Genomic DNA, 12,488 nt, shown 5'->3' with positions numbered 1-12,488 from the left:
GTAGCTTGAACAAGAAATAAACATGACTTGTGGCCAAACACAGTGACTCATGCCTGTAATCCCAGCATTTTGAGAGGATCACTCCAGCCCAGGAGTTTGAGACCAACCTGGGTAAAATAGTGAGACCCTGTCTTTACTATTATATATATAATACATGCTTTATATTATATTTATTAGCTGAGTGTGGAAGCTCACACCTGTAGACCCAGCTACTCAGGAGGCTGAGGTAGGAGGATTGCTTGAGCCCAGTAGTTTGAGACCAGCCTGGACAACATTGCAAGACTTCCTCTCTACAAAAAATTGAAAAATTAGCCCGGTGTGGTGGCACATGTATTTGGGATGTAGTCCCAAGTATTTGGGATGCTGAGGTGGGAGGATCACTTGAGCCCACGAGGCAGATGTTGCAGTGAACTGAGATCGTGCCACTCCATTCCAACCTGGGTGAGAGAGTGAGACCCTGTCTCAAAAAAAGAAAAATGCCTGGGCTTGGCTTTAAATTGGAGCTACAGTGAAAAATAAAATTGAGAGCTACAAATGTCTCCTACCTTAGAATACTTAAGTATCAGGCTAGTTCATAGCAAGCATCAGAGCTGGGAACTAGCCCAGTCTAACTGGCTTCAATCAATGAGAATTGGGAAACAAAACAGCCACATTCCCATTCATACCCGAATAATTGCCAAGATACATGTGTGGTGTCTGGTTTATTCAAAGTGGCTGTCAGAGACAAGACCATAGAACAGGAACCAAATAGTTGGGAGTTGTGGGGCTAAACAGGGCAGGGATGTCCAAGTATCAGAAGGTAAAAGGAGATCAGCTGAGCCGCCAGAGCAGCGTTAGGGCCAGGCTGAGCAGGAGAGGCCAGGCTGCCCAGGGCCCAGCCCCACTCATGGCTACAGCATAGAACCTTGCCACCTCCTCACTGGGGTTGCCCTGGGCCAGGTCAAACCATATCTGGATGCAGCAGCTGCTCCCTCGGCTGTAGTTGCTGACCCTGTAGGAGTGAGTCCGGATTTCACTGCACAGAGCAGTAGGTGTGAGGAAGTAGAAATGGAAAGGTAGTCAGGCAGCTGCCACCTGGCACTTGTTAGACCCTGTAGGGAAGAGGTAAGACCTTTAGCCACTGGGACCCAAAGGGTCTCTGATTCTGCCAGCCCTACAACCCCAAAATGTCACACACCTGTTCCACACCCATGCACCTTCACTTCCAAATCCCTCATTTCCTGCCCACCCCAGCCCTTACCTGAGGTCCAGTTCCAGCCCTTGTGCCAATTGCTCTTGCAGGTGTAGGAGGTGTGACAGTCTTCCCACCATTGCTCACAGTCCTCTTTGCACAGGGGCACATTCAGCACCCACTCTTTGCGCCAGCTCTGATCCACCTGGGAGATTTTGGTAGAAAAGAAGGGCTCAGGCTCAAGAATCCCAGCAACTAGCCCTGAATAGAACTGGAGCTGGGGTTGCCGCCTGCAGAGATGCCTGGAAAATTCAGCTCCTCTGCTAGCTCTTGGGTGCCAGGAAGCCATGCGTACCTGCTGCATCCAGGGCCCCAAGTTGGGGAGGCACTCGTAAAGGCAGGTGTCCTGGATAAAGTGCCGTTTGCAGACAGGTACCATCTCGCCACAGTGGTTCCAGTTGAATCCATACAGATGGCAAATATTCTTATGGGCTTCCTGGGTGGTGCTGGTGAAGCCCAGCCATTCTTTCTCCAGAGACTACACTGGATGCGGGAAGACACAAGACTAAGTCCACAGCCAGCACAGCCAGAATATTCCACACGCAGCCTCTCCCCTTTCAATCCTTAATCCCCAACCCAGTGGAAGTCATCCGGGAAAGTCCTTGCTATTGGTAAACTCTTTGTGGGAGAGGGCTGTCAGAAGCCCAGAAGACAGCTCCTGTCTGGAGGTGCAGTCATTACAAAATTCGTTAATTCAACTTTTATGGAGCTCCTACATACTGTCACCCAGGCACTTTTCTAGAAACTGGGGTTACAAAAAAGAGCACCTCAATGGATCACTGCTTTTGAAAACAATCAGGGGAGAAGGATGGGGACTTGCAGTGTTATAGCATGATCAGATTAGGCCTCATTGATGTCAACGAAAAGAGTCAAGCTTTGTAAAATATTTGAAGAGATTTATTCTGAGCCAAATATGAGTGACCATGGCCCATGACACAGCCCTCAGGAGGTCTTGGGAACATGTGCCCAAGGTGGTCTGGGGTGCAGCTTGGTTTCATACATTTTAGGGAAGCATGAGACATCAATCAAATGCATTTAAGGAATACATTGGCCGGGCGCGGTGGCTCATGCCTATAATCCCAGCACTTTGGGAGGCCAAGGCAGGCTGATCTTGAGGTCAGGAGTTTGAGACCAGCCTGGCCAACATAGCGAAACCCTGTCTCTACTAAAAATACAAAAAATTAGCTGGACATGGTGGCGGGCACCTGTAATCCTAGCTACTTGGGAGGCTGAGGTAGGAGAATCGCTTCAACCCAGGAGGTGGAGGTTGCAGCGAGCCGAGATCATGCCACCGCACTCCAGCACAGGTGGCAGAGGGAGACTCCATCTAAAAAAAAAAAAAAAAAAATCATTGGTTTGGTCCAGGAAGGTGGGACAATTCAAAGTCGGGTGGCAGGGCTTTCAGGCTATAGGTAAATTTAAACATTTTATGGTTGACAATTGGTTGAGTTTGTCTAAAGACCTGGGGTTGATAGAAAAGAAATGTTAAGGTTAAGATAAAAGACTGTGGAGACCAAAGTTCTTTTGAAGTCTTATAGTGGCTGCCCTTAGAGACAATAGATGACAAGTGTTTCCTATTCAGATCTATAAAAGGTGCTACACTTAGTTAATCTCTTTATGATTGGAAGGGCCTGGTAGAAAAAGATCTAGCTATGTTAATAGAGATTCTTTACAGATGAAAATTTTCCCCCACGAAGGACAGTAGCTAGGGCCATTTCAAGATATGGCAAAGAAACATGTTTTGAGGTAAAAATATTAAAATATTTTGCTTTTCTTCCTTGTCTCGTCATGTTATGCCAGAGTCAGGTTGGAAAGTAAGTCATGATATATAGGGTTAAATAAAACCCATCTGATGAGAATTTATGATTTGTAGGGCATGACTCCCCAGACCCCTTAGATAGGAATTTTGGCAAGATAAAAAAAAAATCATTGGGTTTAGTCCTCACTGAGGTGATAATGATTTGGAGGTGAGAAAGTAAGTTAAATTGTAACCCCAGAAGAGTTCCAATTACATAAACACTCAATACATACTTATTGAATGAATGAAAGCCCACGGCCTAGAATTTGGTATAAAGCTTGAGAAAAGAAAAATAGCTCAGAGCAGTCTCATGATGTGAGACATGCCCAATTTATCAGGCCCAGAAAGGCATGACTATGGAACTTCAGTCACACCCTCCCCACCCATGCCCAGAGACAATTGTTTCAAGGCATTTTGTCCCTGACTAGCTGCCTCACCCGTTATCTGTTCCTGGAATTTGTGATACAAAAACAATGTATAGCCAATGAATTGCTTATGTTATTTTATTTTAAATTCTTGGTAAACAACTTGGGAACTATTCTGTTTCCTTAAAAACTCACTTGTAACTGCTGTGAATCAAAGTGTATATTCAGGACAACTTGAATCTATGCTTCTGTGTGGCTATCCTCAAGCTTTCTGGATCTCGTTACTTAAGGCTGACAAGCTAAATATTAAAATGTGCACTTAAAAAATATATAAAAGCCCAGGAACAGTGGTTTACACCTATAATCCTTGTACTTTGGAGGCCAAGGCAGGAGGATCACTTGAGTGCAGGAGTTTGAGGTCAACTGGGACAACATAGTGAGACCTCATGTCTAAAAAGAGATAAAAATAAAAAAATATAAAAATATAAAAAATAAAAGAATAAGTTAAAGTCAGAGCTGCTCAAGGCATACAGGTTATTTACCTCTTGTTAGTCTGCACTTGGCAGCTGCAGGCTCACTGATTCAAAACAAGTGCAAACAGGGCGGTGACTGCTATCTGCTAGTGGAGTCAAAACGAATATAAATAGAAATACATATTACAAATTACTTTTCCTCTGTTTCTTCTTTAGTTATATCTGAATATGGATTTTTAAAATAACTGTTCAGCTAAGTTCAGGATATTAAAGGGGTTGTAGCCAAATAATTGTTATAGGGAGACCTCATGTCCAGTGGGATTGAGAGACACAGACTGAAGGTTTGCTAGATGCATGAACCAAGATGCTTCAGGCCGGATGTGGTGGCTCACATTTGTAATCCCAGAACTTTGGGAGGCCAAGGTGGGAGGATCGCTTGAGCCCAGGAGTTGGAGACCAGCCTGGCCAACATAGCAAGACCTCTCTCAAAGAAAAAAAAATGCTTCACACCCAGCCTCATAACTGAGAGACTCTCCTTTCTTGAGCTGTTTAGGGCTGGCAGAAAAGAAGCCACTATGAGCAGTGTGCAGTTTCTTCTTTCAGATCTGTGGAGGAGTCATTCCCAGTCTAAATCCCTAAATCAAGCAACCCCAGGATGGGTCTCTCCAACTTCATTTCCCAGGCTTTCCTCTGGGCCTGCTTCCTTATTTGTGTAATGTGGAAACTCAACAACCAAGAAGGTGAGCTGTTGGCATTGTACCAACATTTGACACATAGTGTCTGTGAAATAAGGAGTCACACATATTAATGCAAACTGAAGGGCTCCTCTGGTGGGTCTGTCAGAGGCGTTTCAACCAAAGCCACCCCATCTTGAATAGGGGCTGGGTAAAATGAAGCTGAGACCTACTGGGCTGCATTCCCAGGAAGTGTGGCATTCCAAGTGACAGGATGAGCTAGGAGGTGAGCACAAGATAGCAGGTCACAAAGACCTTGCTGATAAAACAGCATGTAGTAAAGAAGCCAGCCCAAACTCACGAAAACCAAGATGGCGACCAAAGTGACCTCTGGTCGTCCTCATCACTCATTATATGCTAATTATAATGTATTAGCATGCTAAAAGACACTCCCACCAGTGCTGTGATTACAGATGCCATGGCAACATCAGGAAGTTACCCTAAATGGATGGTCTAAAAAGCAGAGGAACCCTCAGTTACGGGAATTGGCCACCCCTTCCTTGGAAAACTCATTAATAATCCACCCCTTGTTTAGCATATAATCAAGAAGTAACAATAAGTATCCTTAGTGGAGCAGCTCAAGCCACTGCCTGCCTATGGAGCAGCCATTCTGTATTCCTTTACCTTCTTAATAAGCTTGTTTTCACTTTACTCTATGGACTCACCCCAAATTCTTTCTTATACAAGATCCAAGAACCTTCTCTTGGGGTCTGGATCTGGATCCCTTTCTGGTAACATCTTCCTGTTGAACCCTGAGGAGACACCCAACCCAAAGGAAATAGACTGTAGCACCAATTGGCTATCTTTAGGTAAGTGGCAGGGTACCCAGGTAAAGGATGGAATTGGGTTAGAGGCTCAACTTAGGGGAGTTAAAGTCTCTCCTAAGACAGAGTGGGTTAAAGGCCTCTCTTAATAAAAGGCAAGGACACTTGACTGAACTTGGGTTCGAGGCCCAACTCAGGAGTGTTAGAGTCCCTTCTAAGATTTAGGGAGTTAGAAGCCCCTCTCAGAGTAAAGTTCCCCTTGGCTAAGAACAGATTTAGCACCATGGGATATTAATTGCTATTCTCTTTGGATTAATCCACCTTGCAATCTTTGCTGATGGCTGTGGGTGACAGAATTGTGCATGTACAGGATCCTGGGACATGAGAGCTTTTTGCTCCCCAAACAGGGACACTTAGAGCTGATGCAACTCCTGGAAAAGATACCTTCTTAACCAATGAGCGGCTGCCTGAACTTTTGATTCAGTGTCACTGGGATATGTGAGTCTTTCTCTGGCCTTTCTGAGCTCTTCACTTTCCCCACCTTACCACAGGCAAGTTTTGGTTAATGAGAAAAAAGACGTGAGGCTAGCCTTAAGCTGTAGCGAATCTGGTGTGCTTTGTGTGTCTATATTGTTCTGCCACAAAGAAGGGTACCTTAAGATAGAATGCAAGCCTACTGTTATGGTGGGTCCTTGCTCCCAGAGTTCCCAAGACGGTGGTGGGCCGCTTCCAAGATGGCAGCAAGCCTCTTGTTCTCTGACCTGGGGTTCTTGGCCTCACAGATTCCAAGGAATGGAAGTTTGGACCATGCAGTGAGTGTTATAGCTTTATTAGAAGCCGTGGGTCACAGAAGAGAACTGTGGAACCCAGCGACTAGTGTTCACCTAGATTAGGACGAACCCAGGCACTTAGCCGTGCAGGAACAACGGCAAGACTTTAGCCGGATCCAGAGCGGCAATGGGCGCCTCACTGGATCAGGAGCACAGCGGACACCTTGCCAGATCTGGAGGGGTGGAAGTTAGCGGCGGGTCTGCGATGGCGGCAAACAGCACTGGTGGGCGGCAAACAGCACTGGTGGACGGCAAGTGAAAGCTCAGCTCCAGTCGTAACAAACACGGACCAGAAGAGTGTGCAGTTGCAAGATTTAATAGAGTGAAAACAGAGCTCCCATACAAAGGGAGGGGACTCACAGGGTAGCCGTTGCCGGCTTGAATGCCTGGGTTTATATCCTGATCATTGTCCCTCCCAGTGTGCTCTCAGGTGATAGATGATTGGCTATTTCTTTACCTCTGTTTTTGCCTAATTAGCGTTTTCGTGAGCTCTCTTTACTACCTGATTGGTCAGTCGTGAGCTAAGTTGCAAGCCCCATGTTTAAAGATGGATGCAGTCACCTTCCCAGCTAAGCTTAGGGATTCTTAGTAGGCCTAGGAAATCCAGCTAGTCCTGTCTGTCACTACGACGCCTGTAAGCCCGCTGTTCAAAATGGCCAAGCAAACTGATCAGTTATAAACTTTGCTAAAGGTCCCTGAAAAGCTGGATGAAATTTCTCTTTCGTCTTGTTTTATGTCCTTGGGAGCTTCACCTTGTAACCACGTGGTGATACTTTCTCTTGGTTTCTACCATCCAGCAGACAGGAGTTTTGGGGTTCATGCCATAGTTAGTCCTAAAAAATATCTTGATCAGATAAAAGCCTTTGCAAGTTCAAAATTGGTGACTCTAGTCTCCTTCTGGGAAGGGCAATGGAGACTGCCCAGTGCTGTAGCTCAGCAGCTAAGACTTTGTCTTTTCACAATGGCAGCCCAGGTTCAGGGGTCAATTCCCAGCTTAGGGAATGAGTCCTTTCTAGTTTGAGATCTGTCTGAACATTTGTAAATTCTCTTTCCCTCCACAAACTGTCTTGAATTTTTTTTCTCCAAGTACCTGGGAGTTTGCCTTTGGTAAAGTTCAGAAGCCAGAAATATTGGTAGTTTGGCATGGCTGAAGTTGGCTAATAAGAGACATTAAAGGATTTTTATTTTTAAGAGTGCTATGGTTAAAAGTCAGCTTCATTAAAGCAGGATATTCAAACTCTAACAGCCTGGGACTCCCTGGGAAAAACAGGAGGTGCCAGAGACACCATTTTGGAAAAAAAAAAAACACTCTGTTTTCCTCTTGAACCCCAGGAACTGAAAGTTGATAAATTCCTCTCAAAATGTAAGGCTCTGTTCTGTTTTGCATTGCAGTATCTGATGTTTTTGACTTTTGGTGGTATCAGAAATTACATCATATTATGACAGAGCTTTGGTGTGTAGTAACTAGGTAGGAAATATACTTTAAGGAATGGCCAATGGAAGTTATGGGTGAATACTTAGCTCTTTGCACATTTAGATTAGAGAAGCATGCTCTTGGCCACTTCAAAGGTATGGAAATACCCGCTTATCTCCCACTGAGAGATAAGACTTCCACGGAAGATGGGCTGATTTCTCCTTTTTTGGTGGGGGGGATCCAGGATCTGGTATAAAATGGGACCCTTATTTTGGGGGATCTGTCTTGCCTTCCAGCTTGCCTGCTTATTAGGCTGTAGAAACTGCATGCTTTCCTGACCTTGTTCCCCCAAGGGCTTCACCCTAAAGTCAGTAATCCAATTAAGAAACTGGCAAATGGTGACCGGGCGCGGTGGCTCACACCTGTAATCCCAGCATTTTGGGAGGCCGAGGCAGGTGGATCATGAGGTCAGGAGATCAAGACCATCCTGGCTAACACAGTGAAACCCTGTCTCCACTAAAAATACAAAAACTTAGCTGGGCCTGGTGGCAGAAGCCTGTAGTCCCAGCTACTCAGGAGGCTGAGCCAGGAGAACGGTGTGAACCTGGGAGGCGGAGCTTGCAGTGAGCCGAGATCAAGCCACCTCACTCCAGCCTGGGCGACAGAGCAAGACTCTGATTCAAAAAAAAAAAAAAAGAAAAGAAAAAGAAACTGGCAAATGAAAATTCTTACAACTACCGGATCTTCTGTCTGTGTATTTATATATGTTGTGTGTGTGAGATATAAAAGAGCTTTGATTAATAGGTTAAAAAATAATAAGAGCTCAAATCAAATATTTTATTAGAAAAACAAAAACTGTGATGCCTTTTATTTGTATGACTTTAGTAATCTTTGGGAAATAACATCAGTTTTACATGCAAGGTGTGTAAGGAAAGTGAAATGTGTTTTTGGTTAAAAGATTATAAGAAATCATGGGAATGTGGATTTTTCTGCCTAGATTAAAGGGTTAAAGGATTGTTTTAGATGAGATAAAGCTGAAGATTTAAGCAAATTGTGGAAGGTTTGTGAAAAATTAATGTCATAAAAGAAATTCTGTGGGAACATATTGACTAAAGTTAAAGGGGTATTCAGTTTTTCTATAAATCAAACATTGGAATAAAAGCACAACAGGGTTTTCTTAGAGCATTAACCTGCTCATTCACAAAAATTGTAAAGGGTTATAAAAGGTTTAGGATCCACTTTTCTGGGGAGATGAGGAAACAAAAGTTTATAAGAATCTTACTTTATGGTCAAACTGATTAAGATTAAATAAATTTGTCTAAAAGGTTTTATTAAAGAATTGGGTTTAACATTAATAGTAGACTAATGTAAAGGTGAAATTTGGCTTATTTAGTATAAAATCCATAAAGGAAGCATTGTCAAATGTGAAATAGTATTTGGCTTTCTTTGGCCTATATTTGCATAAATATGTTATTGGACATGTTCCAAAATTATAGAAAATGCCTATAATTCCTAGGTAACTTAGTGTATGTTATTAACGGTCATAATTGTTATGTAAAATTGTTATTTGTCACAGAACTAACCAAAATTTCCTTTTCTTTTTTTTTTTTTTTTTTTGAGACAGAGTCTTACTCTGTCACCCAGGCTGTAGTGCAGTGGCACAATCTCAGCTCACTGAAAACTCCACCTCCCAGGTTCAAGCGATTCTCCTGCCTCAGACTCCTCAGTAGCTGGGATTGCAGGCACCCACCACCACGCCCAGCTAATTTTTGTATTTTTAGTGGAGACGGATTTTCACCATGTTGGCCAGGCTGGTCTCAAATTCCTAACCTCAGATGATCTGCCTGTGTCGGCCTCCCAAAGTGCTGGGATTACAGGCATGAGCCACCGTGCCCACTCCCACATTTCCTTTTCAATTGTGGCTTAAATCGTGGCTGTCCTAAGACTTCTGTCAACTACAGACAATTGTTGTCTTATTTTGATCCTCTTCAAAAGGTGGTTTATAATCAACTATAGGACTTTGACAGGTGCTCTTGAATGCAGGTTTCTGATAAGTTTGGAGATTGTGACGTCAGAATAGAGGAAAAACTTTCAGGACTCATGGACAGCTGAAATGTTCATGACGATCAAACAGGACAGGAGTTAACTGCATGGAATGAACAAATAGAAGACTGAAGAAATCTTTTCGACTTTGCTTAAAATGCTGCTGAACCTTTGTTTTGTTTTCAGAGTCAGGAAAAATTTTGAGCTATTTACACCTTTTAAAAATTCAGTAAAGTATACTTCTGGCAACATGTTTGGAGCATATTTGTTTTTTTCTACCTGATTTTTCCAGAATTAGGAAACTAGGTGTGAGTATTCTTAACTTATAGCAATATAGTTATTTGCATAAGTGCAATAAGAATCTGTTTCTTGGCCGGGCGCAGTGGCTCACGCCTGTAATCCCAACACTTTGGGAGGCTGAGGTGGGTGGATCACCTGAGGCCAGGAGTTCAAGACCAGCCTGGCCAACATGGCAAAACCCTGTCTCCACTAAAAATAAATAAATAAAAATTAGCTGGGTGTGGTGGTGTGTGCCTGTAATCTCAGCTACTCAGGAGGCTGAGGCAGGAGAATCACTTGAACCCAGGAGGCAGAGGTTGCAGTGAGCCAAGATCGTGCCATTGCACTCCAGCCTGGGTGACAAGAGCAAAACTCCATCTCAAAAAAAAGTAAGTAAATAAATAATCCAAATAATCTGTCTCTTTTCTCTTTTCTTTCTTTCTTTTTTTTTTTTTTGAGGCAGAGTCTAACTCTGTCAGCCAGGCTGGAGTGCAGTGGTGTGATCTCAGCTCACTGTAACCTCTATCTGGGTTCAAGTGATTCTCCTGCCTCAGTCTCCCAAATAGCTGGGACTCCCAAGTACCTTTGACCTAATAAGCAGGCACAGCTGGAAGGCAAAACAGATCCCCCAAAATAAAGATCCCATTTTATACCAGACCCTGGATCCCTCCCCAAAAACAGGGGAATCAGTCCATCTTCTGTGGAAGTCTTATCTTTCAGTGGGAGATAAGAAGATATTTCCAGCCAGTCACGGCGGCTCACACCTATAATCCCAGCACTTTGGGAGGCCAAGGCAGGCAGATCACCTGAGGTCAGGAGTTCAAAACCAGCCTGGCCAACATGGTGAAACCCCGTCTCTACTAAAAATACACAAATTAGCTGGGCATGGTGCCAGGTGCCTGTAACCCCAGCTACTTAGGAGGCTGAGGCAGGAGAATCCCTTGAACCCAGGAGGCAGAGATTGCAGTGAGCTGAGATTTTGCCACTGCACTCCAGCCTGGGCGACAGAGCGAGACTCTGTCTCAAAAAAAAAGGTATTTCCATACCTTTGAGGTGGACGAGAGCATGCTTCTCTAATCCAAACATGCAAAGAGCTACGTGATCATCTATAATTTCCATTAGCCATTCCTTAAAGTATATTTCCTACCTAGTTATTACACACCAAAACTCTGTCATAATGCGATATAATTTCTGATAGACCAAAAGTCAAAAACTTCAGATACTGCAATCCAAAACAGAACAAAGCCTTAAATTTTGAGAGGAATTTATCAGCTTTCAATTCTAGGGTTCCAAGAGGAAAACAGGGTTTTTTTTCCGAAATGGTCTCTCTGGCGCCTCCTGTTTTCACCAAGAAGTCCCAGGCTGTTAGAGCTTGAATATCTAATTTTAATTAAGCTGACTTTTAACCATGGTGCTCTACAAAAAAAATTCTTTAAAATCTCTGTTACCCAATTACACAACACATGCAGCTAATTTTTGTATTTTTAGTAGAGACGGGGTTTCGCCATGTTGGCCAGGTTGGTCTCAATCTCCTGACCTCAAGTGATCTGCCCACCTCAGCCTCCCAAAGTGCTGAGATTACAGGCATGACCACTGTGCCCAGCCAGAATCTGTTTTCTTTTGTAACAGGACACAATTTGAGAAACCGGTTATTTTACCAGGGCTTTGACTGGAATGGTGTGCTTTCCTTTAAGGAATCAAACTTGACTTATAGAGCTGATAAGAGCCCCTTGGGAAAACTAACTTCATACCTTTTCTACACAGATCCTGAGCAGGGTTTCTGACCTGTGGCAAGTAAAGAATGTCACTTTCTGACAGACCCAGGAGCCCCAAATCATCTTGGGTTCTCGAGAGGAATTTACCCAACTCATAGGTATTTGATGGTACAACCCCATGGCCAAACTCGGCTTTAAAAAAAAAGTTGTTTTTTTGTTTTGTTTTGTTTTTTTGAGACAGAGTCTCGCTCTGTCGCCCAGGCTGGAGTGCAATGGTGTGATCTTGGCTCACTGCAACCTTTGCCTCCCAGGTTCAAGTGATTCTTCTTCCTCAGCCTCCCGAGTAGCTGGGGTTACAGGGGCCTGCCACCATGCCTGGCTAGTTTTTTGTGTTTTTTAGCAGAGACGGGGTTTTACCATGTTGGCCAGGCTGGTCTTGAACTCTTGATGTGATCCTCCCTCCTCAGCCTCCCAAAGTGTTGGGATTACAAGCGTGAGCCCCTGTGCCTGGCCTTAAAAGAAAAAGTCTTATCTGAGATTCTTCTACAAAACAAAGTTCCATCAAAGCCAACTTAAAAAGCCTATGTGAAAAGTAAGTATTCTTGCTGCACGTTATACAAATAATCAGGCCAAGTATAATAAAGCAAATCAGTCTTACCATGATTTGTCTTTAGTAAAAATGTGAAACCAAAAAGAGAAAAATTATGTTTTGGTTGGGCGCGGTGGCTCACACCTGTAATCCCAACACTTTGGGAGGCCGAGGTGGGCAGATCACAAGGTCAGGAGATCGAGACCATCCTGGCTAACACAGTGAAACCCCATCTCTACTAAAAATAGAAAAA

The 12,488-nt window shown here is 43.8% G+C and overlaps 1 pseudogene; it reads right to left on the bottom strand.

Moving 5' to 3' along the window:
* Window positions 1-810: 810 nt before the first annotated feature.
* On the bottom strand, window positions 811-7,340 carry LOC100443179 (folate receptor alpha-like; annotated as a pseudogene).
* Window positions 7,341-12,488: the final 5,148 nt, after the last annotated feature.

The sequence above is a fragment of the Pongo abelii genome, chromosome 9 (genome assembly GCF_028885655.2).
Source record: "Pongo abelii isolate AG06213 chromosome 9, NHGRI_mPonAbe1-v2.0_pri, whole genome shotgun sequence".
Lineage (NCBI taxonomy): Eukaryota > Metazoa > Chordata > Mammalia > Primates > Hominidae > Pongo > Pongo abelii.
This window is presented reverse-complemented; position numbering and strand designations above follow the sequence as displayed.